General features: G+C 44.2%; 1 long non-coding RNA gene across 1 annotated transcript; it reads right to left on the minus strand.

Moving 5' to 3' along the window:
* Positions 1 to 6,539: 6,539 nt before the first annotated feature.
* Positions 6,540 to 22,684, minus strand: LOC135974327 (uncharacterized). The gene is made up of 3 exons (XR_010591562.1): positions 11,370 to 22,684; positions 7,470 to 9,124; positions 6,540 to 7,119 (listed from the first exon to the last, which is right to left on the minus strand). It is a non-coding gene; the product is annotated as an uncharacterized LOC135974327 (long non-coding RNA).
* Between the last annotated feature and the right edge of the window lie 2,563 nt (positions 22,685 to 25,247).

Genomic DNA, 25,247 nt, shown 5'->3' on the forward strand with positions numbered 1-25,247 from the left:
GTGTTGCCTACAAATCTCTCACGTGGATGTCGACCTGGGAATTATGTTATACTCATCTGAAACATTGGTGGGGGCGTAGTCTGCGGGTGCCAGAAATTCAGGTGCAGCGATAGACGAGACCAAACAGCCGCAAACTTTTGCCTCAGCATGTTTTTGTTATTGCCCTACACGTTTCCCTGCATGCTTGCTGTTGGAGGGCCGGGGGAGAGAATTCTGATCAGTAAATGGAGTCAATGGTAATTTTCATTGGAAATTTCTCGGGATGAGGAGGGCTTGGTTTGCTTCAGGCTATTTGGCCTTGACAGGTGAGATCACCAGCAAAGAAAGTTGAAGAACTTCTATTTTGTACAAGCTGACTATATGATCTATTGCATTTAAACATGTGACACAGTGGATTGCTTTCCTGTCACATGTTCTAATGGTGTAACGCTGGGCAAAGACTTCATAAGCTACAGCTAACTTTGGGGCCAGATGCTCCATTGATCCCTGCCTGTGTAAAGGCTCACTAGAGATATGTCTGTGCAGCTGCAAGGTAAGAGTCCCCCTCGAGCTAGCTCTGCTCAAGGTAGTGCACTAAAAGTAGCAGTGTAGATGGGTGGCTCAGGCTAGCTGCCTGAGCTTGCTTCTTAAAAGGTGAGCTGGGGGAGGGGGTTGGGCAGGCTTGGACTTGGGGAGTCCCAGCTGCTGCCCATTTTAGGGTTTCTCCCCTGTCTAGTACTCAGACAAAACCAGACGTGGTTTTGTACGGTATTGCATGGGAGAGCCCTTTTGAAGAGTGCACCAGGCGGCTTCCCCATCCCCTACCAGCGTGACCGCACACACAAAAATCATGCCGGGGAGGGGAGTGAGGGGGAGGCTCAGTGCTGTCTTAAAGATGGTGCCCACTGTCATAGGGGCTGGAACTAGAAGTGCTGGAGGTGCTACCACACCCCCTGGCTTGAAGTGGTTTCCACTATATACATGGTTTACAGTTTGGTTCAGTGACTCTCAGCACCCCCAGCATCCCCAGGGGCGGCTGCAGGCACCAGGGCACCAAGCGCGTGCCTGGGGTGGCAAGCTGCGGGGGGCGGCCTGCCGGTCGCTATAGGGGCGGCAGTCAGGGAGCCTTCGGCAGCATGCCTGCGGGAAGTCCACCGGTCCCGCGGCTTTGGCAGCAATTCGGCGGCGGGTACGCCGAAGCTGCGGGACCGGTGGACCTCCCACAGGCATGCCGCCGAAAGCTGCCTGACTGCCATGCTTGGGGCGGCCCCTGAGCATCCCTGTCCACTGCATGCATCTGCAGTCAGACCAGCATGGGTGGGGATCATACTAGCAGGGGCAGACCCACGCCATTCCTGGATGTGCTAGAATGTCTGGTATTCCAGGAAGGCATGAGTGGCCACCCTATGTTATGTTCACACTGCTATTTTTAGTGCACCAGCTCTTTAAACCACTTTTGACCCTCCCCACCCTCAGGCTTTGTGCCAAGCCCAAGTCAGCTGGAAATGAGGCTGTGGGGCATATGAGCTCGGTTAACAACTACAGGAAGAAACAAACCAACCTTAAATTAAAGCTCAGAATCAGTGAACCTAAATACATAAGGCCTGCTTTTGATCTTTCTCCGTAGTGTGATGGATCTGCAAAATAGGGACTGTAATGCCCATCAGCTCCCTCCTGACTGTACCTTCCCTTCCTGCTGGTTAGGCAGTGACTGTGTTTGCCATCAGTCCCCTCCCCATTGCACTCCCCTTCCTCTGGCCAGATAAGAGGAGAGACGAGCGAGAGGTCCTGAACCAGGAAGTAGCTGGCTCTGTTTGTGCGGGAGTGGGAACCTTATAGCAGCAGGGAGCTGGAGAGAAGAAGCCCCAGGACCTGAGGGTCTAGCTACACTTAAAATGCTACAGTTGCAGCAGTTTGTGTGTGTTAGACACTTACTACAGCAACGGGGTGTGTGGGTGGATATGTATATGTCTTGTTGCTGTAGTTAATTGCTATGCAGTAGCAAGGTGGATGAAAGAATTTGTCCATCGCACTAGCTATCCCAGGCGGTAGGTTGGCATAGCCACATAACTTTACACACCGCTGAGAAACGTAGCTATGTTGATGTAAAGTTCAGTGTCGCCCAGCCCTTAGTCTGTGGCCAAAGCTGCAGGTGGAACAGGCTCTGACTGACACATATCACAGATAGGTGCAGGTCTGTGTGAGACTTATGGGAGCAGCAGTGGCTGGGCAGGAAACTAGTCCAAATGGGCCTCAATGAATGACACTAACTGAGCCTGACCTGGAAACTCATAAATGTTTATTTGCTTGAATAGAGACTAGACTGGAGAGGGCACCCCAGGCCACTGGCCTGACGAGCCCTGACTCGTGATTGTGCTGCACCAAGGCCCCACAACAAGAACTGCTATTGTGCGCTTTGAACCGTAATTGTTTAAACCTTGCTACTTAGGGTATTTGAAACCTTTCCCCTTTCCTACCAGCCCTAGCAAAATCCTTTCCCTTAGCCATGTGTCTGAGTGGTTATTGGGCCCCACAAGGGCTAGCACCTACAAGACCTCACTGCTGAAGCAGCTACAATGTTTCCAAGACAAGTGACACTGAGCATACTATTGGCATCCTAAAGACTTGGGGTATAGTGTAATCCCAATAATTACAGTATTTACACTGACGCAAGGAACGCTATTTCTCAGCAAGTCAGTTGGGTTTCATAAGTGTAATCAGAAGTGGACTTCTAAGAGTGAGGAAATGTATTTTCTTGGGAAATGTATTTTATTATGGTTTTTAATGCTAGCTCAACAACAGCTGCTATGGGAAACCCTGAAAAGGCGGTAGGAGTAGAAAAGAAGCATTTCATGTCCCAAAGAGCAACATCCTTGATTTCCTCATTTCAGAGGGGTTGTGCCAGGAATGCTTGCTCATGTGACTAGTTTTTACTAGTGCTGTTTGAAAAAATAATGGAAAGTACTTTTTATGAAACATTTGGAAAGAAAATGAACAGGCCTGGCCTAAATGGTTGGCGTGACATAAAGGAGCCTGAACAGTCCTGGTTCAGACCAGGGGTGGATGCCCTTGATGTATAGGCACTATATAGGGAAGCTGTAAGGCTACCTCCAGAGGCCTCTTTGCAATCCTTGGTTGGGGTGGGGATGGGCTGGAAGTGTGCGTTGACGGTAATGCCAAGCTGAGGTGATTCCCAGAAATTTTAGGCCCCCATAGGGGAGCCCACAGAGTCTGCTATAAACTAGACAGGACCCAAGGTCTTCTCCAGCCCCCAAAATAGCCCAGGATGGCCAAGTCCAAAGATGGTGGAAAGCTATCATAGATTCCCTCTCCCCTGGACTGTGAGTTCAGTGTTGTGCCTCAGAGTTCCGTAGTCGACGGGGAGCACGTTCGGGGATTGATCCCCAATAAATCGATCACTACCCACCGATACAGCAGGTAGTCTGGATGTACCCGTAGAGTCATAGAATTTAAGGCCAAAAGGGATCATTATATCATTTAGTCTGACCTCCTATATACCACAGACCATTCAATTTCAAACAGTTATCCCGTATTGAGCCAAATAACTTGTGTTTGGTTAAAGCTTATCTTCCATGTAGGTATCCAACTTTGATTTGAAGACACCACTTCCCTTGGCAGCTTGTTCCAATGGTTACTCATTTATTTTTAATTTGAATTGTCTAGATTCAGCTTCCAGCCATTGGTGGTAGTTATTCCTTTTGCCGCTAGATTATAGAACCCTGCACTTGTACACTGTAATTAAATCACCACTCAATCTTCCTTTTGATAAGATAAACATCTTGAGCTCTAAGTCTCTCACTGTAAATCATTTTCTTCAGCTCTCAAATCATTTTTGTGGCTCTTCTTTGGACCCTCTCCAAGTTTTCCACCTCCCTTTAAAAATGTGGAAACCACAATCGTATGCAGAATTCCAGTATCAGTCTCACTGGTGCAGTAGACAGAGGTAAACTCACCTCTCTTTTACTACTTTTTACTCCCCTGTTTATACATCCAAGGAGAACATTAGCCCTTTTTTTGCTACATCTTACACTGGGAGGTCATGTTCAGTTGCTTGTCCCCATGACTCCCTAAATCCTTTTCAGTCATTGCTTTCGAGGATACAACCCCCCATTCTGTGGGTATGGCCTGCATTCCTTTTTTCCTGGATGCACATATATGTATGCATCTGACTGTATTAAAACAAACTTTGTTTGCCTGGGCCCAGTATACCAAGCAAGACAGATTGTTTTGTATGCCTTCCCTGTCATCATCATTTACCACTCTGCCTGCCATCTTTGTATCAGCCACAAATTATATCAGCAGTGATTTTACATTTACTTCCAGATTCCTGATGAAAATGTTAAATAGCATCTGGCCTTGTACCAATCACTGCAGAGCCCCACTAGGAACACACCTATTCAATGACAATTCTTCATTGACAACTACTTTTTGAGATCAGTTCTTAATCCATTTGAGATCAGGTCTAAATCCATTTAACATGTGCTTTATTGGTATTGTATAGTGCTAATGTTTTAATCAGAATATCTTGGAGTATTAAGTAAAATGCCTTACAGGGTATGTCTACACTACGAAATTAGGTCGATATTATAGAAATCAATTTTTAGAAATCGATTTTATACAGTCGATTGCGTATGTCCACACTAAGCGCATTAAGTCGGCAGAGTGCGTCCTCACTACTGTGGCTACCATCAACTTATGGAGCAGTGCACTGTGGGTAGCTATTCCACAGTTCCCGCAGTCTCCGCCGCCCATTGGAATTCTGGATTAAGCTCCCAATGCCTGATGGGGCAAAAACGTTGTCGCGGGTGGTTTTGGGTACATGGCGTCAGTCGCCCCTCCCTCTGTGAAAGCAACGTCCAACAGTCGTTTCGTGCCTTTTTCCCATGCAGACACCATACTACGGCAAGCATGGAACCTGCTCAGCTCAGCTCACTGTCACCGCTGCTGTTGTGTCCTGGATGCTGCTGTCAGCAGACAGGGCAGTAGGACTGGCTAACCGTCATCATCCACTGCTTCTGCTGCAACTCTGCTCTCCTGCTCTTGTAAATGTGTTCAGTCTCAATAGCCATTTTTTCCAAGTTGTCAGAAATCTGTGCGGTGCTAACCGTCGTCATCCACCGCTTCCGCTGCAACTCTGCTCTCCTGCAGACGCAATACCACAGCAAGCATGGAGCCTGCTCAGCTCACCGTCACCGCTGCTGTTGTGAGCATTGTAAACACCTCCCGCATTATCCTTGAATATATGCAGAACCGGACTAAGAGACGCCAGCATGAGCAGGATTTTGATGAGGACATGGACACAGACGTTCCTGAAAGCATGGGCTGTGGCAGTTGGGACATCATGGCAGCACTGGGGCTGGTTGATACAGTGGAACGCCGATTCTGGGCAAACAAGCACAGACCGGTGGGACCGCATAGTGTTGCAGGTATGGGATAATTCACAGTGGCTGTGAAACTTTCGCATGTGTAAGGCCACTTTCCTGGAACTCTGTGAGTTGCTTTCCCCCACCCTGAAGCGCAGGAATACCAAGATGAGAGCTGCCCTGACAGTTGAGAAGCGAGTGGCGATAGCCCTGTGGAAGCTTGCAATGCCTGACTGCTACCAGTTAGTTAGGAATCAATTTGGAGTGGGCAAGTCTACTGTGGGGGCTGATGTGATCCAAGTAGCCAATACAATCATTGACGTTCTGTTATCAAGGGTAGTGACTCTGGGAAATGTGCAGGTCATAGTGGATGGCTTTGCTGCAATAGGGTTCCCTAACTGTGGTGGGGCGATAGACGGAACGCATATCCCCATCTTGGCACCGGACCACCTTGCCAACCAGTACATAAACCACAAGGGTACTTCTCAATGGTGCTGCAAGCACTGGTGGATCACAAGGGACATTTCACCAACATCAACGTGGGATGGCTGGGAAAGGTGCACGATGCTCGCATCTTTAGGAACTCCGGGCTGTTTGAGCATCTGCAAGAAGTGACTTACTTCCCAGACCAGAAAATTACCATTGGGGATGTTGAAATGCCAATAGTTATCCTTGGGGACCCAGCCTACCCCTTGCACCCATGGCTCATGAAGCCTTACACAGGCAGCCTGGACAATAGTAAGGAGCAGTTCAACTATAGACTGAGCAAGTGCAGAATGATGGTAGAATGCACCTTTGGACGTTTAAGCTGGTGCTGTTTGCTGACTAGGTCAGACCTCAGCGCAACCAACATTCCCATTGTTATTGCTGCTTGCTGTGTGCTTCATAATATCTGTGAGAGTAAGGGGGAGACGTTTATGGCGGGGAGTTTGAGGCAAATTGCCTGGGATCCGATTATGAGCAGCCAGACACCAGGGCGATTAGAAGAGCACAGCTAGGCGCACTGCGCATCAGAGAGGCTTTGAAAACCAGTTTCATGACTGGCCAGGCTTCAATGTGACAGTTGTGTGTGTTTCTCCTTGATGCAAACCTGCCCCCTTTGTTGATTTTAATTCCCTGTAAGCCAACCACCCTCCCCCCTTCGAAATAAAGTAGCTATTGTTTTGAAACCATGCATTCTTTCTTTAATAATTAAAAAAAAATTAGATAACAGACAAGGTAGCCCGGGTGGGGTGGGGGAGGAGTCAAGGACAAGCCCACATTGTTTATTGTAGCCACACTACAAATCAAACTGCTTGAATGACAGCCTTCTGTTGTTTGGGCCATCCTCTGGAGTGGAGTGGCTGGGTGCTCGGAGTCGCCCCATCTGCGTTCTTGGGTGTCTCGGTGAGGAGGCTATGTAACATGGGGAGGAGGGTCGGTGGTTATACAGTGGATGTAGCAGGGGTCTGTGCTCTTGTTAGCTTTCCTGCAGCTCCAACACGCGCTTCATCATGTCCGTTTGCTCCCCCACCAGACGCTTCAGCATGTCTGTTTGCTCCCCCATTAGCCTCAGCATCGCATCCTGCCTCCGCTCTTCATGCTCACTCAATTCTTTCCTGACCTCTGGCACTGAATGCCTCCATGCATTGAGCTGTGCCCTATCCTGGACTGCATCAGCTCAGAAAACATGTCATTGTGAGTGTGGTTTTTTTGCTTTCTAATCTGCGATAACCGCAGAGACGGGGATAATAGGAGAGCGTAGAAACATTTGCACCTGGGGGGAGATAAAAAGGGAGAGTAAAATTGGGTTGGCTTCTTACGCCTTCATAATATGTGGGAATGTTTTCAAACTGCAGCCCCCCGCCCTTTCCCAGAGCAAGCAATGGGTTGGGTTTCACATTTAAAAGGAGGGACTGCAGTATTCAGGTAGATGTGCAGCACACAGCTACCGCCACCCCACCGAGTGGCTATTCTCTGGGATGATCCCTTTTAGCCAAGCACAAACAGCCCAGCATGAACGGGGTCCTTTTACTGTTCCCTTATAAAAATTCCCCTATTTCAACCAGGTGATCATGAACACTATTGCTTTTAAACCCTGTACTGTAGTTACAAATGTGATCTCACCAGAGGTGCCTTCTCCAGCTTCAGGGTTGGGAAATCCCGCCTTGGGAAGGTATTGGCTCCAGGTTGATGAAAAGTTCCTGGCTGCTTGGGAGAACGGATTCACCACTTGGCTGCTGCACATTCTCCTCCTCCTCCTCTTCCTCATCCGCAAAATCCTCCTCCGTGTTCCGTGAGACTCCTCCCTTGCAAGTGTCCTGGGATAGTGGTAGGATCCCCACCTAGAATGCCATGCAGCTGTTCATAGAAGCGGCATGTGTGGGGCAATGACCCGGAGCGACCATTTGCCTCCTTTGTCTTTTGGTAGGCTTGCCTGAGCTCCTTAACTTTCACGTGGCACTGCTGTGTATCCCTGGTGTAGCCTTTGTCCAACATGCCCTGTGAGATTTTGGCAAATATATTTGCATTTCTTCTTTTGGATCGGAGTTCTGCCTGCACAGATTCTTCTCACCATACAGCAATCAGATCCAGTGTCTCCCTTTCGCTCCATGCTGGAGCTCGTTTGCGATTCTGGGACTACATGGTCACCCGTGCTGCTGAGCTCGCCACGTTGCCCAAACAGGAAATGAAATTCAAAAGTTCCTGGGGCTTTTCCTGTATACCTGGCTAGTGCATCTGAGTTCAAAGTGCTGTCCACAGCAGTCACAATGGAGCACTCTGGGATAGCTCCTGGAGGCCAATACCGTAGATTTGCGTCCGCACTACCCCAAATTCGACCCAGCAAGGTCGATTTTAGTGCTACTCCCCTCGCTGGGGAGGAGTACAGAAGTCAATTTTAAGAGCCCTTTAGGTCGACAGAACGGGGTTGGTTGTGTGGACACGGTCATTTTTAAATCGACCTAACGCGCCTAAATTTGACCTAACCCCGTAGGGTAGACCAGGGCTAAGTATATTATATCTACACAGGTATCCTTAGCAACCAAACTTGTAATTTCATCAAAGAATGAAATCCAGTTGGTTTGACAAGATCTGCTGTCCACAAAATCACGTTGACTGGTATTAGTTATATCACTAGCCTTTAATTATTTAGTAACTTAATCCCATATCAGTTTTTCCGTTATTTTGTTGGGACTGATGTCAGGCTAATCAGCCTATAGTTCCCTCAATCATCCTTTTTGAATACTGGTATGACAACAGCACTCCTCCAGCTGGTGTAGATCTCTAGGGGTACATCAAATTTACCATGCCCCAAGTCTTAACCCCCCCACCCCACAGAAATACAACAGTCATTCTAAATAAAACTGGTGAAGGTAGCTTGAATAAGCTGGTTTATTTAACTCTGCTCTTTTGCAAACTTTGCATAACTCACAGAAAGTAGAAATGAATCAGATTTTAATTAGGATAAAGCGATTTGCATTATAAGATGGATAGTGCAGAATGTAAATGAAGCTCTATTTAAATAGAGCTAAAGTTCAAACTGTGAAAACTTATTAGAAATTATTTTGTTGCTATATGCAAATAACAGAGTATTAAAAACAAAAACTTACCCCAGGGGACTATGATTTGGACAATTCATAACGATGTTGAGCCAAGTCATTTTTCTTGTGTGATTTTTTTGTATTCAGAGCTGCTTGGTGCCTTCCCACACAAAACAGTGCGGTAGGTGGCTAGAGATGCCAAAATGTACAAAGGACAATCACGTTGCGGCACGTCCACAGCTGTGCAGAAAGTCGGGTTACAAGAAGACATGTAAACTAGAAGAACCAGTGAATATTCCACAAACCAATGCCTACCTTTAGTGCAGCCCCTGAAAGTACATGCGTGGATGTCACAATTTCATGTGCATGCAAAGAGTTATAGCTGTGGACCATCATTGCATGTCCCCCTCTGCACCTTTGCCATGTCTGTTCTGTGTGTGGTTCCCTGATGTTTCTTTCCTCTCTCTAGAGAATGCTCAGTAGTTGAGTCACATTGCATGACAAGCTATGGCTGCCATAACTTTAGATGCCCCTTTCCTGTGTTCTGCAACATCACAGTTCTTTGTGGATGACACCTCTCACCTTGTTTCTGATCCATGCATAGGGTGTAGCACACCTTGTATATGTTGTGAGCCTGCTGCTTCTGGGGGATTTGAGGCTTATAGCATCCTACCACCAGACATTTCCCTCTCCCCCTCACACCCAGCACAGGGGACTGACTTAGTTTGTAACACATTTCTTCATACAGCACAACAGAGGGAAGCCTGTCATCCCACAATTCACTGGTCCTATTAGCATTACAAAAATCATTAAATGGAACAGTGAGATACAATAATTCCACCATCAATGTCTTGACTGATTCCTTTCCCATATTGTATTAATCGTTTCTTAAACCCCTAAGTGGTAGTACAGAATTCACTGGTGAATGAGTTAGATTAAAACTATGAATTTTAAAGAGAGATCTGTGTATTACAACATCATCCAAAAGCTTCTGTTCAGTCTCAGCTAGGGCTGCAAAGTTTTTAGCATGCACACTTGGAGCTATACTGATTTACATCAGCAGAGAAGTTGGCCCTCTGGGTTTTGTTCAGGTCCTCTGGATTGGGTTGAATTTCCCATTCTGACTGGGCAATTTTATCTCTAAATCATGTATTTCTAGGGGTTTGCCTTTAAAAATATCCTTGCACTTGTGAGGGTGAGTGTCATCTGCCGTTGAATCCTTGTAGCTGCTTAAAATGGATGCTGCTATAAACCACATAACGTGCCCCATATTGTTCAAGCAGACAGAAAAGCAGAAAATTGTGCAGTGTACTCCTCTCTACCAAAAATCTCAGCTTTCATAACTGTTAAAGCTCTATTTGTTGTGTCTAGAAAAGAAATCCTACCCACAGACCACGTGAGGCTGGTATTTGCTACTTTATCTAATTCATTAAAGTCAATTATAGCAATCGGTTGGACATCAGGGGTGGTGCAAAATATTCCATCAAGTTTTTCTAACAGAAAATTGGGGTTTTGACTAACTGAATATGTTTTGCAAAAAGTGTCTGTTGTGATATTTAACTGACTGTTTGCAAAGTGATTTGAGAAGGGTGGAACGGACTACAGAGGTGTAACATGTTGTTAATAGTATCAGGCCAAATTCCTGAGCAACAGGTCACTTTCCTAAGTTCTAGCGTGATGTTTACACCTGCATCAAACAGTGTTATAGCCTGGTAAAGTTAAAACTAAGGGAGGTAGCCCCATGATGAGTCTTTTATTATTCCCACCCCAAATGGCTATGAAATTCTAGGTCAACTAGTACAATGATAAAGTATTATCTCCTTTCAGTGGCATTTCCTGTTTCCTACAAAGATTCTGCTTTGCATCATGTTCCACAGAAACTCCAGTTTCCACATACTGTTCATTATTAATGCATTGTTGTAGCATGGGCACCTACCAGCCTTTAGTGTTCACACACAGTGTTATTCACATCCTAAATATAGACTTTCATTTCAAGCATTACTATACTTAGAACAAACAGAATGTCACTGAGTGACATTAAAAAGAACTGGAAAATAAAATATACAATACTTGGAGAACGTTCACGTGAACAATAGAATAGCAAAGGGCCTTGCTCCTTCCTTAGGCTCCAATTCAGCACATGCCTAACTTTAAACTCATTGGCTTCAACGTGACTAGTCACACATACTAAAGTTAGGGAGTGCATATGACCTCATTGAGCTGGGGCCTTATTAAAGTTCATGTCTTTCTGAAAGCATGCCCCAAATCAGTCCTGTTCTCTAAAAGGTAATGTTGCCATTCTTGCATAGGCATACATAATAAATTGTCTCTCCGTAGCTTTGTACGAATTTCCCATTATAAAATGAAACAATAGGGTATTATTTTTTTAAAATACTTTCGCCAAAGTTAAACTCAGTAGCACATATTACTTTTCCTAAAGCTTTTCCTGCCTGTTGGGCTCTGCAGGTTTAGAATTAGAGATTACCTTCTCGATGAAGCGTGACATCCGGTCGCATGAAATTTCAGTCTCATAATCCTGTTAGTTTTTCATAGTAAGAATCCACAGTGATTCCACAGTCATGCACCTCCTGAAATGATATTTTAAGTCTTACTGAAAAGAACAAAGAATTGCAATTGATGCAGTGAAGCACCTTTGTTTTAAGGGAATCTCAGCAGTTAATTGAAGCTAATGGACATCACCAACTTGCAACTGTTCTTGTACATGGCCTTATGTTCCATGCAGTTTGCAGTAACTATGAGCATGTCAAAGATGTGTGGGTCAGACCCTTGCTTTCTTCTATGGGAAGCCAAACCTTCTCCTTCAATGGAAGGTTACAGAACAAACTGTGCAAGAAAAACCTTATAGAGTGAATGGCACCATCAGGACAGTCCCTGCCCCCTCGGTGGTTATGAAAATGTAGGGGAAGGACCTGACCCATTAATAACAGAACTTTGGTAACACTAGTGCTAGCTGAGAATTTTTCTGTGACACTTTTTTCTTGGAAAATGCTGATTTGTTAAAATTTAAACTGTTTGTGGGAAAGGGGCATTTCAATGATTTTCACATTTCCAATATTTTTGAAAGTGGGTTGGAAGTGTGTAAATGTCCCACTTCAACATTTTCTAAATAAAACTTCCATTTTTTTTGGTTCAAATGACTTTTTGTTTAGAACTTTAAGTTAATGTATAAAAAAGTAAATAAAAATAAAAGATCAAAATCAATACAAAACATTTTGAAAGTCTCAAAAATCAAAGTCTTGATTGACCCAATCTTAATTTTTTCAGATTTTTTTCGGTTCATACACATTTTTGAGATTTTTGCCTTTTTGTCCTGATTTGGGATGGGAAATATTTTTGAAATCTCAAAGATTCTCACAGGCTGGGAAAACAGTTTCCTGCCTAGCTTTAGTCAACCCATATTTTACACCTTTTAATATACAAAAGTAGATTTGCTTCTTTCAACTTAGCTATTGACTTTCCAGTAAGCGATTTGTTTGTTATTCCTGCCTCATGGAGTTTTCCAGCCCTTGGCCTCAAAGCTGGTATTTGCTGGTAACAGAGTGGAAGGGGAAAGGCCATCCAGCCTCAAAGGTCCTGAATGTCCACACAGAAGAGAACTCACAGTAGTGTGAAGTCAAACACCTTCACGTAAATAGTCTTGCGTCTCCTCACTGCTGCTCTGAGCCCCACCCTTTCCACTGGCAGCGCTGCTTCCTCTGAACATTCTGCCATTTGATGACTCCTGGTGGGGAGCAAGCCACGCTACATTATGTGTGTGCACATGGAGAACTGCAAAGGCTTTGTATGAGAAGGCAGGTAGATGTATCTCTGGGGCCCAGAGAAGCAGCTGGACTTCAAATTCATCAAGGGTGGGTGGGAAGCGACATGAAAAGGGACAGCAGGAGTCAATGGTAAACAGAAGGGAGACAAATTGGTTACTAGCTACTGGGGAAGGGTGTGAGGAAGTTTCTAGATGCAGGGATGGGGAAGGATAAGGAGACAGCAGACCGGTTCAGCTGTGGGCTTTTTCTGGTGAAAAAGTGGCATAGTTTTCTGAAAAGCTGGGAATCATCACTTAGAAGATGCCTAACAAATAGTTTCCTGTGCTGAGTAGCCACCTAAGAGGTTATTTAGTGCGAGCCGCTGGTTACTATTAAACCCTAAGCTGAACATGTAAAAAGAACCTAATAATATGGATAAAAAAAAAGGGCAGAAAATCTGATTAGATAGGCAAGCAAGCCTAATCTGAAAATGACTATTTCTGCTGAACACAGACTGTGCTATTCACAGCCCTGTTGTGTCTGGCAGCCAGTCTACATGAGCTTTCAACTCATCGTTTTTATTGAGCAGTCTTGAATTTCTGTCAAAATCAGCCTGTGATAATTGTGGTTTTGTTACAAAATGGCAAAGGCAATATGAGCTTTGTGGCTGAAGAACATAAAAAAGTTTGGCTTCCTAATCGTATCCCGCCACAGGCATAGTACATACTTTAACAAGATCATCTGGAACAGCAGTGGCCTTGGAGGACTGCAGAGATTAAAACCCAGGCCCTGGTGGGCCAACTAATATGCTTCATCAGGTTCCCATGAAATAAGAGTTGGGGGCCACTAGATGAGCATTTCAAAAAAGAAGGTGCTTGTTTTGTGTGAAGGGGTAAATAAAACTGGAAATGAATCAAGCCCATTTAATCAGCATTTTTCTTCATTAAGCTATAGGTATTTTGGTCCACCTTAAACATCTATCATTAATAGAAAATAGCTATTAATCATCCAGCTGCTGCAGCACATACTATAGGAGGTGTGGCTAGCAAATGCACACCTCCTCTGCTGCCAGACACAACAGGTAGATCCTGAAATTCCTTCTGTTTCAAAAGAATATCTATTTCAAGTACCCACAGAATCATTGCCGAGAGGGTATGAGTGGGAGCAATGATCAAATGAAAAGTGAATATAATGAGTATCAATTTGAAACTAGACTCACCACATAGCTACAGTACAGTAGGTTTCAATTTAAATATTATGGTGATAAGCATCTCACAAAACCACAAATAGATTAATTTTTCGGCTTACTTTATTATTCATAATCATATGCAATACACAATAACTATTTTGGTAACGCAGCAAGTGTGTATTTGCTAGCCACACCCGCTGTAGAATGTTCTGCAGGAGTCAGCAGGCTAATCCCTGAACTAACCTGAGAAATCACTGTCGTTTTTCCTACTTGATTCTTTTAAATATTATCCACAATTTTAGACGGTCTTGGAGAGTTGAGGAGTAACAACTCTGTAACATTGGTGTAACACTACTCAAAAGTCATTAAAATGCATTTAAAATCTCAAAAATTAGCCCATTTCCATACAATTGTTAGCATAACCTGGCACATTTTCTTGTGAAAATGGGTCCATTATTGAGTGCTGGTAGCTTCTGGCTAACGAAAATGCAAAAATTCCATGTTCATATGTTTCTGATGAGAAAATAGTAAATTTGTAGCAACTGGAAATAATGTGAAATGTTTTTCCTTTTAGGGGTCGGGTGAGGTGAGGGAAAGTGATAGTGGGTATGCTTGTGAAAGCTTTGTGTAAAATTCCCTGAAACAAAAGTTGTGAATTTCTCAGGGCTGCTCCGAGGAACCATTATGGATATAAATAACAAGGTTGAGTTAATGACTCAGGATTCGAGGTTGGTCTCATGTTTGAATTATAATGATCCCTGGCTGTAAATGTTCTGTTGCAATTCTCTATTACACCTTCTGTAAGATTGGCAGAGAGGCTGAAACCGTCTTAAAGAGACCCTGCTAGCGTGTCAGAGAGGATGGAAGCACTTTGGGGCAGGGACTGTCTTTTTGCTCTGTGTTTGTCTAGCATCTAGCACAATGAGGCCCTGTTCCATGAGCAGGGCTCATAAACTCTGCCACACTACTGATAAATAATAATAAAGGAGACTTCCTTTTGAGTGGCCTGGCAGAAGAACTGCCATTAAGGGTATGTCTACACAGAGAGCAATAATGGTTGGCCTGGGTCAGCTGACTCAGGCTTGCAGGGCTCAGGCTCTGGGGCTGAAAAATAGCTGCGTAGATGTTCAGGCTTGTGCTGGAGCCTGAGCTCTGGGATCCTGTGAGGGTGGAGGATACCACAGCTTGGGGTCCAGCCCGAGCGCAAACATCTACACAGTGATTTTTAGCCCCACAAACCCCAGTCAGCTGACCCAGGCCAGCTGCATCCATGCCACAAGTCTTTCATCCTTGTGTAGACATACCCTAACTCATAATAGATGCTAGTTTCAGTCTTGGCTGATTTCATTTGTGGGATGCAGACACAGGGCCAATTCTGCAAAGTGCCATGTTCAGAAAAAAAATCTCTTGAGAAAACTTGTTCTAGTAAATTGCAAGCACCAAGCATGGAGATTACTGGTGGCCATGCTGCTCTGCTGTGATGGCCAAATCAGGGTGGGCAAAGGGAGAACTAAAACTCTGCTTTACACACTGACTTGTGCTGGAGAGAGAAAAGTGGCTCCATAAAGGCTGCTTGCCCCCTCACATTGTAACGCGCAATATGGGTAGTCTGCAGAGAGGAGTAAGGAGCACCTTATACCACCTTATGCTTCTGTACATGCATGTCAATTGAGGCACGAGCTAGCCTAAGGGACCATAAAGGGTCTGTCTAGTTTACTCAGCCTTACACATCACCTCTGAATTTTGCCCTTTATATTAATTCTTACGGCAAGGATTCTTCTCTAAAGTGACAATCAAACGACCATCCTTATTTGGAAGCCTGCCACTCTTGGCTACAGCTAGCTGAGCCACAGAATGCTAATTCCTTTTCTCACTTGCACTCACATAGAATGAAAATGTTTCCAAAGATGGTGAATATCTTCATCTGTTGCACAGTATGGAGAAATGTGTCAGGAAGTTTCACTTTGACCACACCCTATAGACAAGTGGAGGCCAAACCTGTCTTTCCTCACAAGCCTAATTTTACAATTTGAAAAAGAGCCACAAAACCCTAACTACAGTGGGTGTGGGTGAGTCTATGTAATATCTACATTAATTGGAGCTCATCACAAAACATATTAAAAACAATTTAAAAATTCCCAATAGTCTTTTCTGTCAACATTTTGAAATGTTCTAATACTCTCTCTCTCTCTTACTCACTCTCACACACTTTCTTCTATGGCTTTCCCCAGTTCAGCTTCCTCTTAGTTCTCTGCAGTGGTGCCAATGAAGGTGTGCCCTCACCCCCGCCCAGGTTTTTATACCTGCTCAAAGTTCCATAGGCTGTGGAGCCAGGGGGGGTCACGGCCTGACACTTGTAAACAAAGGCCCCCTACTAATCAGTACAGCTGCTGCTAGAGTGGTCCATAACATTGCACTGGGCGTTTGGTTACAATGCCATTGAACTTTGACCTGGCCGCTCCTCCGTACAGATGGGTGGCTGGGCCAAATGGTATTGTGAGTCTGTTCCCATACGGTGGAGTTCAGGGGGTTCGCTAAGAACTTGACTCCTGGTGGCACTAGCTCATGGGCTGTGTGAGCAGGAGAGAGGTAGACCCAGGGTTCTTGCAGGAGGAGGAAGCAGAGTGGGGGAACAAGTGGGCACTTGAATAGAGTCCCTGCTGGCAGGGCGGGGACTGGAATTTGCCCCGCCTCTAAAGAAATATCTGAAAGGGCACCATTGCTCTCCGCTTGTCTCATTTTACTAGCCAGTGCCCTTTTTGTTCAGTTCAAGTTGCACATTTTCTTCCTCTCTTTATATGCAGAGTTGCTGTAGCCATGTTGGTTCCCGTGGCATAGCTAGGAGTGGAAATTTGGGTGAGCTGCGACTTTTGGATGGACGGGCAATGACAGACTGTGCTAGCTCAGCATCTCCACCAATGCCACACCCTCTTCCACAGGGCTTCACCTGCAGGGCTGGCTCTAGCTTTTTTGCCACCCCAAGCAAAAAGGGCAGCTGCAGGGAGCGCGGGGAGGGCGGTCAAGGAGGCTCGCAGCAGGGTAAAGGGTGATGCCCGCCCACTCCCTCCGCCCGTGGGCATCCAGGCTCTGCAGCCCGCTCGCAGCCGGCCTTGGGGTGCCTCTCCCGGTCAGGCAGGCAGAGCCCCCAGGGGCTGCAGGAGGTGCTGGCTCAGCCGCTTCTTTAAAGGAGCTTGGCTGGGCTGGGCTCAGAGCGGCGCGGGAGGCAGAGGCCGGTGCAGGCGGCGGTGAGTGGCACGTCCCGGGTAGCCCGGTGGCACGGTGAGTGGCAGGGATCGCTAGTTCCTGCCCCCCGGGCTGGGGTCTGTGCCCCTGCAGGGCTGGGCTGGGACTGGCAGAGCGCAGGGAGCCGGCTGGGGGCTCCGGAGCTGTGGACTGGGCTGCCAAAGAAAAAAAAAAAAGAACCATAGCAGGCCGGCCGGAATGTGCCGCCCCAAGATTGGCTGGAATGCTGCCCCTTACAATGTGCCACCCCAGGCATGTGCTTTCTTGTCTGGTGCCTGGAGCCGGCCCTGTTCACCTGCTGAGCTGGGCACACGCCTGGGACGACTCAGAAAATGACAAGGCAGAGCTGCTGGCGTGTAGCTTTTTAAAGGGTGGGTGCATCGCTTTGTCCTGGATTTCAGGTGCCCAAGTGACGCTCCAGGCTGCTGTGGCAGCACTCCACCCCTTCTCAAAGTTGGGTGGGCCTGTATGGTAAGTGGGTGGGTCGCGGCCCACTCAGGCCCACCCGTGGCTACACCTCTGTTTGGTCCCAGGATGTTAGAGAGACAAAGTGGGTGAGGTAACATTTTTTATTGGACTTACTTCTGTTGGTGAGAGAGTAAAGCGCTCAAGCTTAAACAGAGCTCTTTTTTCTGGTCTGGGAAACATACTTGGAGTGTCACAGCTAAAATATAAAGTGGAACAAATTGTTTAGCATGAGTAGTTAACACATATTTCAAGGGCCCAGTCAAGATGAAGGGGCCTGTTAACCACCCTCCAGTCACAGGGAGGAAAGGAAGAGAGTGGGGGGCAAAAGGAAGTTTTGGGTGTGTATGTGGGGGTTATAGATTGTTGTGATAAGCCATAGATATTGTGATAAGCCAGTGTCTCTATTCAGTCCATGATTTTTAGTATCTAGCAAAGTTATGAATTTAAACTCTCAGCTTATCTTTTGAAAGTGTTGTGCAGATTTCCTTAGAGAATGAGGTCTGAGAGTTCTGATACAGAGTGCTCGTTTTGTGAAAAGTGTTTACCGTAGATTATATGCCATACATCTACACAAGGATAAAAGACCCACAGCATGGCCACGGCTGGCACGGGTCACCTAACTTGGGCTTGCGGGTCTTGGGCTGCAGGGCTGAAAATCACTATGTAGATGGTTGGGCTCAGGCAGGATTTGACAAGATAAGGAAACTGTTTCTGTGTTTGTTTCATTTAAATTAAAAGGGCTAAAAGCAGCATTTTTCTTCTGCATAGTAAAGTTTCAAAGCTGTATTAAGTCAATGAACATTTGTAAGCGTTTTTGAAAGAACCATAATGTGTTGTTCAATGTTACAAACATTTGAGTTATGAACAACCTTCAGTCCCCAGGGGTTCATAACTCTGAGGTTCTACTGTACTCAAACACTTAAATAAACCTTATTCAGATGGCTTGAATTCAACAGCCCACAAGTAGCATCCCCTCAAAGAATGGCAGAGGACAAGTGGATTGTGTTTCAATGTGGTTGAAGTACAAATAGTATAGACATGAACTATCCATGTGGCGCAGTGGGCAGAACCTGGCCATCTGCCTGACAGTACTACTAACCCCTTGCTGTAATGAGCAATCTCTCTCTCTCTCTCTCTCTCTCTCTATATATATATATATATATATGTATATAACACTAAATTGTACATTTCTATTTTTTATGGCCCTGCAAATAGAAAACACCACTTTATGGATGGTGTTAGAACTGATCTTGCATGGTGTAATTTTTATCCTGCAGTTCTTTTCCCAATATAAAAATGAACCACTAGAGAAATAGTAAAAATAAATGAGTCTCCCAAGAAAGGAAGTTGCTGCTGTATGTTTGGTCACCTGCTACAACTCTAGTTTTCCTTTCCTGCCCTTTCTGCCAATAGAATTTGGTTTCTTATTGGTTGATTTTTAGTTACATCATTAAAGATTAAATCCTGCTCACCTGATTTAGGCACAGTTCTTACGGACCCCAGTGGGGATATTGTGAGCCAGAATTGATGTATTTAATGGCGGTTGGTGCTCAGTTGGGGGAAAAAATCTTTGTATTGTGTTGAGAATTCTCTCTGCCTCTCCCCACCCCTCAGCTTATACAACAGATACATGCTTCATTTAATTCACTAATTTTAATCATTTGGTAATATAGGATTAGAATTCATTTTGCTAGGCCTGGCACTTGCTCTATAGACACGCACTGCAAAATTTCCATTTATCTTTATTTTGCAATGATTTTTCTCAGTACTTAATAATTTTTCCATCTTTACATTTATGATTCTTCAGTGCAGCAAAGATTGAGCTCAAGCAGCCTCAGTTCCTGTTCTAAGGGTAATGCTAGAAAAGATGGCTTCCCGGGATCTGTTTGCCACACATATGGCAAGTTCCTGGACTACCTTTGGTAGTCTTACTGTATTAAGCGTATGCATTAGTGTGGGCCAAGGACTGTGTGTAATTTCATGGTGGGGGCTAGTGACCACAGCTCTGCTAGGAACTAAGAATAGTGGGGGGTGAGTAGGACAATTCGCTCAAGTTGTAACACCTCCAGTGAAGCAGCGCCTTATGGACAGCCTTGCATATATTGGTTCCAACTGGATTCTCCAGCGACCAACAGACATAGTGACACTTTTGGATAAATAGCCTGAGTTTAAACTGACTCACAGCCCTCTTTCTTATCCAGTAAATGGACAGGACCGTCTGTCCAAAGGGGCTCCCATCCTTCCTGGGAAGGGTTGGAAGAACTTTGGCCTACTGCGGCCCCATAAAGCTTACAGGTGACGTCTGGCAAGCTTTTTGCATACATATCGAAATTTTGATTTATTTCCCCCTCATATGTTTTTGCTGTAAGGCTTTCACTTTAAGAATAAATTTGCTATGTGGTAATTTCTTGACTGCCAGCACTTACGTTGTTCATAGCCGTTGAAGAAAATGAAAAGCAGAGATGCTGGCCTGTTTAAGCAGTCTGGTTCGCTGGGAATATCACAGTGTACACCGCTTGGAAACGTGCAGCTTGGAAAAATCCCAGTAAGGAGAGAGAGAGAGACAGAGGTGATGGTTCAGGAACCTAGAGCGGGTACCTTTGAGGGACCATAGGGTGGAAATAGAGATACAGTTGCCCTGAACTGTGACACTTTGCTCTTTTACAGCATGTAGCTAACAGTGCTGTGTATTACCATTCAGTCATGGTTCGACAAGCCTCACAGCCTACTATTTTTATCATTGTGACTCAAGAAATAAATCACAGCCTCTGCAGAATACAAAGACAGATGGTTGGACGTTTAAAGGCAAGCTCATTGACTGAATAGACATACAATGTAGGCATTCACTTCTTCATAGATTCAAGGTTTGTGAAAAATCTCTTAACAGCAGGCTATTATTTACAGCTAGTTGAACAATACAAAACGTGAGTCACTGGTGCTTTTTGTGAATAAATATATTGAGTTCACTCTGCTGTTATTATAGTGTTATGAAAAAGACAATATAGAAGGTTGAGAGCTAAGACTATAAAGCCTGCGTTGTCAATGAAAGCTCTCCTCGAAAGATCAGTGTGAAAGTTGGGCAAACTGCATAAGCCATAGCAGGAAGTACTAACGTGCAGCAGTACAAGGCTCAGCCAGAATCCAGCTACTCCAATACCTGGCCAATCAGCTCCTAAGTGACAGACCCAAAATTAAACTTGGGATAAAACCGACAAAGGAAAAAGTAGGCATAACAACAGGAAAATGTTCTTAAACTGTGGAACATTTTCCCAAGGGAAATGGTGGAAGCTCCCTTCATCAGCAAAATCATTTAAAACTAAAGCGGATAAGGCACTTATTAAAGTTCTATAGGAACAATTATATATTGCCATGACCAATGAACTAGATGTGACCTAATGGGTCTTTTCCACATCTAATATCTGTGATTCTTTAAGGATGAGGGGAAGAGGAATCAACCTTTTATTGACATAAACAGTGCTTATTGCATTGTAAAATCACAAACAAGGGAGTGCTTAGGAAGAGTCCAAACTCACTGGGTTTCAGAGCGCAGGTTCCAGCCCAACTGGGAACATCTACACTGCTATTTTTAACCCTGAGCCCCACACACCTGAGTCAGTTGCCAGGGCTCTGAGACAAATGTGAGTTTTTTAAATTTTCATCTGAATACCTTGAACATGTAATTGATGCCATGGGCTTAAGGAACTCGCCAGAGAAAGAGAAAGTGCTTCTTGAAGCACCACCGCTAGAGAATGTGTCACAGTTACGATTATTCTTAGGACTGTTTAACTACTATGGTAAATTTCTGCCTCAGCTGGTGACAATATTGGTGCCATTAGATGACATGTTGCAAGCAAATTAAAAATGGACGTGGACTAAAGGGTGTGAATGTGCATTTAAGGAAGCAAAGAAACTGTTATCAGCTTCGCTATTACTGCAATGGCTTGTGCTGCTTCACCATAAGCTTCAGTGCTTTCCTACATTTTTCCTAATGGCATGGAGAAACCAATTGCCTTTGTATCATGAAAACTCACTACACCTGAGAAGAACTATGCACAAACAGAGTGAGAAACTCTCAGTATTATCTTTGGAGTTTGGAAGTTCCATACCTAGCTGTATGGTAGACATTTTACCACGCTGATGGCTCGTCACCCATTCATTTCAATTTTTGAACTGAAACATGGAATTCCATCATTAGCTGCTGCTCATATAAAACGATGGACATTTCTACGGTAAGCTCATTCCTATACTATTCAATTCCATAAAGTGACTTAGCATTGACAATGCTGATGGGCTGTTGTGCCTGCCATGCCCCAGCTCTCGTCAACTCAAAGAAACTTTGGACTAAGTGTTCTATCTCCTTTTGATAGCTAGGTTACCCATCACTAGCACAGACATCAATAAAGAAACCTCTAAGGAATATGTGTGTTCCCTTGTGAAGGGAATGGTACTACAGAGTACAGTGTTGGATCATAAGAATCTCCATTTACACAATTTGTGTATCATGCCTTAAAAGCTAACAAGTTTATTTTGAGTCATCCACAGAAATTGGACAATTTCTTGCTTGTCTACCACATGCAACATGAACATACCACATGCCACTACCCAGGGGTCACCTGCAATTCTTTTCTTGAAGCAATCTTTGCATATCTCTTGGGACCTACTACATCCTGATATTGCCTCAAGTGTACCAAATCCCAAGATATGCAAATTGATTGACAATGTGAGATGTATCATTGTTCTTGTCAAGTCAAGGACTTAGTATGGACTCACAACTATGATTGTGGAGTGAAGTAGGTACCTGGAGAAGTTGTAAAATGCATGGGACCTGTTTCATTTGTGTTGCACCTATCTGACAGTATTTTATGGAAACTGAATATGGACCATTACTGGAGTCCAAGGATGTTCCAGTAGGACTTTCTGTTCTTCTAATCAAACTTCCTCCCATCACAACTCCTAGTTTCAAAGACTTGTTGAGAGAAACTTTGGTACCAGATCCATTTGATTCCATATTAGATCCAGTTGATGCCTTGCCAGTGATCCTGTTGCTCAGGATATTGCTGCACTGCCATCATCATGTTATCCTAAGCGAGTGCAAAAACCAGTGGTGCACCTGAATTTATAAATTGTTTGGTTCATGAATTGCTATTCCAGGGCAGAATAATCTCTTGCAATTTAAGCATCCATAGTAGCCCACCTACAATTTTTGTTGGGTTATATAGTGTTTTATGTTATATATATATATATATATATATATATATATATATGAAGCTTTTTAAAGTAGGGAGGAGGAATGTGATGCCCTCGCCCTTTAAATGTTTGAGTACCTCCCCCTCCTCAGAGAAATGCCTTACTTACATGTTGCTTTCAGTTTTGCTAGCTGAACAATAAAGCAAGCACAGAGGACAGCTGTATTTTTATCAGCTCCCTCTGAGTCTGTATCTCCTTTTCTGCTGGGTCCAAGTATAACAATGCCTCCTTCTGCATGGAGCCCAAGGCCTTCTGCAAAGGAGGAAGGTCCCAGAGCCCAGGCTCCAGCCTGAGCCCAAATGTCATTACACAGCAATTATACAGTCCTGCAGCCTGAGCCCCACAAACCTGAGTCGCCCACGTGAGCCAGCCACGGGTGTTTAACAGTATGAAAGGCCTCAGTTAGGTCAAGGTTCCATTGTGGTGCAGGCTATACAACCATATAATCAATGACAGTCCCTGCCCCATATTGCTTAGTTTAATTTTACAATCTTGGAATGAATTAAAAAAACAAACATCCTACTCTGTGCTCACACAGATTTTGAATCACCAAAACTTTCATAAAAAGCAAGAGGGTCCTGTGGCACCTTTAAGACTAACAGAAGTATTGGGAGCATAAGCTTTCGTGGGTAAGAACCTCACTTCTTCAGATGCAAGTAATGGAAATCTCCAGAGGCAGGTATAAATCAGTATGGAGATAACGAGGTTAGCTCAATCAGGGAGGGTGAGGTGCTCTGCTAGCAGTTGAGGTGTGAACACCAAGGGAGGAGAAACTGCTTCTGTAGTTGGATAGACATTCACAGTCTTTGTTTAATCCTGATCTGATGGTGTCAAATTTGCAAATGAACTGGAGCTCAGCAGTTTCTCTTTGGAGTCTGGTCCTGAAAACTTTCATGTTTATCTGGTGGACAAAACCCATGTGTGTAGCAGACCCATCATGCTGTACTGCTGGGAAAAGGGAGTAGGGAAAACATATGCACTAAAATATTGTAATTGTCCACGTTGAAAATTTCTCGCAATAAAAACTCCCCGTAAACTAGAGTACAAAAGTGGCATCCTGACTTCAGACTTATATCAATATAATTTGAATGTGAAACATATCTTATGGGATACCATATTATTTGCATGACAATATGAATTAAAAATATATTGTTCATCTAAGTTAAAAACATAAGCTTTTTACTATAAATTGTAGCAATGACTGACCAAAAACCTTTAGATAAGACACATTCACAGTCCTAGTTTTACACAAGTTACAAGGCGAGAGTAGTTAATTTTAGAGAGGCTGCTTCTGAAGCCTTACCTGCTTTGGGTCAGCTACTTGGAGTAGTCTAAAATTACAAGCTTGCTTTCTTGCAGTTTTATTACCTACAATATCTGCTGTTGAGTGACACCTCAATTACCAGTGAAGGGCAACAGGCCTGAAATCAAGATGGCAGACACAGAAAGGGCCTCTCTCCCTGTAGATGTATCTTTGACCTTTCAGATATTTTAAGGGCTTTTTTTACTCAGGTGTTGGGTGTGGAGAGAGAATAGAATTCTTTAGCAGTTATGCTCCTGTGAATGAGGGCTGTTTGACTGTTTGGGTTATTTTTCCTGCTTTCTTCAAGCATATGTATAGAAACACTAATTTGATTGACAACCTTCAGGATCTTGTGTGAAAGCAGAGTGTGACAGTAGGTCTTAATAAAAAAAGGTTTTAAAGACTGAGCCCATGTGAAGCTGTTGGTGCAATTAATCTGATATTACATTTCAAAGCTTTACTACATTAATGGGTATTTTTATTCACTCACTCTACGTGACATGTGAGTGAAATGAGTTAGTTATGCTATACTACGGAAAGATTAAATTAAGTGAAAAGATTTATTTGCTATCTTACAAGTTTTATGTCTGGTTAAATGAGGCTGTTACACCAGGGTAAATACAGGGTAACTCCAGCAAAGCCCCTAGCATTAGTACAAAGGACTGCAGGAACTCTTTTGGGCATATCAATTATTAAAATACTGGCCATTTATCTAACCTACAGTAGATGCTCACCTAAGTCCATTGCTAGTCAGAGGACTGAGTGAACAAGTAAATCTTGCACAGTACCCTGTAGCTCATCAAGCTCTGGCAGCTCCAGTTTCAATGGAGACACTGCGGATTGATACCGATGTAACTGAGAACAGCCTATAGTGCTGAGATATAGGCACCAACTTTGAAATGTCCACAACACCAGGAACTGAAACCAATACCAACAACTATGAATCATAGTAATGATATATAAATCCCAAATGCTATTCACAGGTTTTTAAAAGGATACATGACTACAAGATTAACTAGGATATGGGACATCTTTATGATTTTGAATCAGACATCAGCAAAAGGGTATATTCTCCCTACGGTGCCTGTGCAGCCACTACACTACACTGCAGCATTAGTGAAGGTTGTAATAGCTGGGAGCCAAATTCCACCC

This window comes from Chrysemys picta, chromosome 11, assembly GCF_011386835.1.
Source record: "Chrysemys picta bellii isolate R12L10 chromosome 11, ASM1138683v2, whole genome shotgun sequence".
Classification (NCBI taxonomy): Eukaryota; Metazoa; Chordata; order Testudines; family Emydidae; genus Chrysemys; species Chrysemys picta.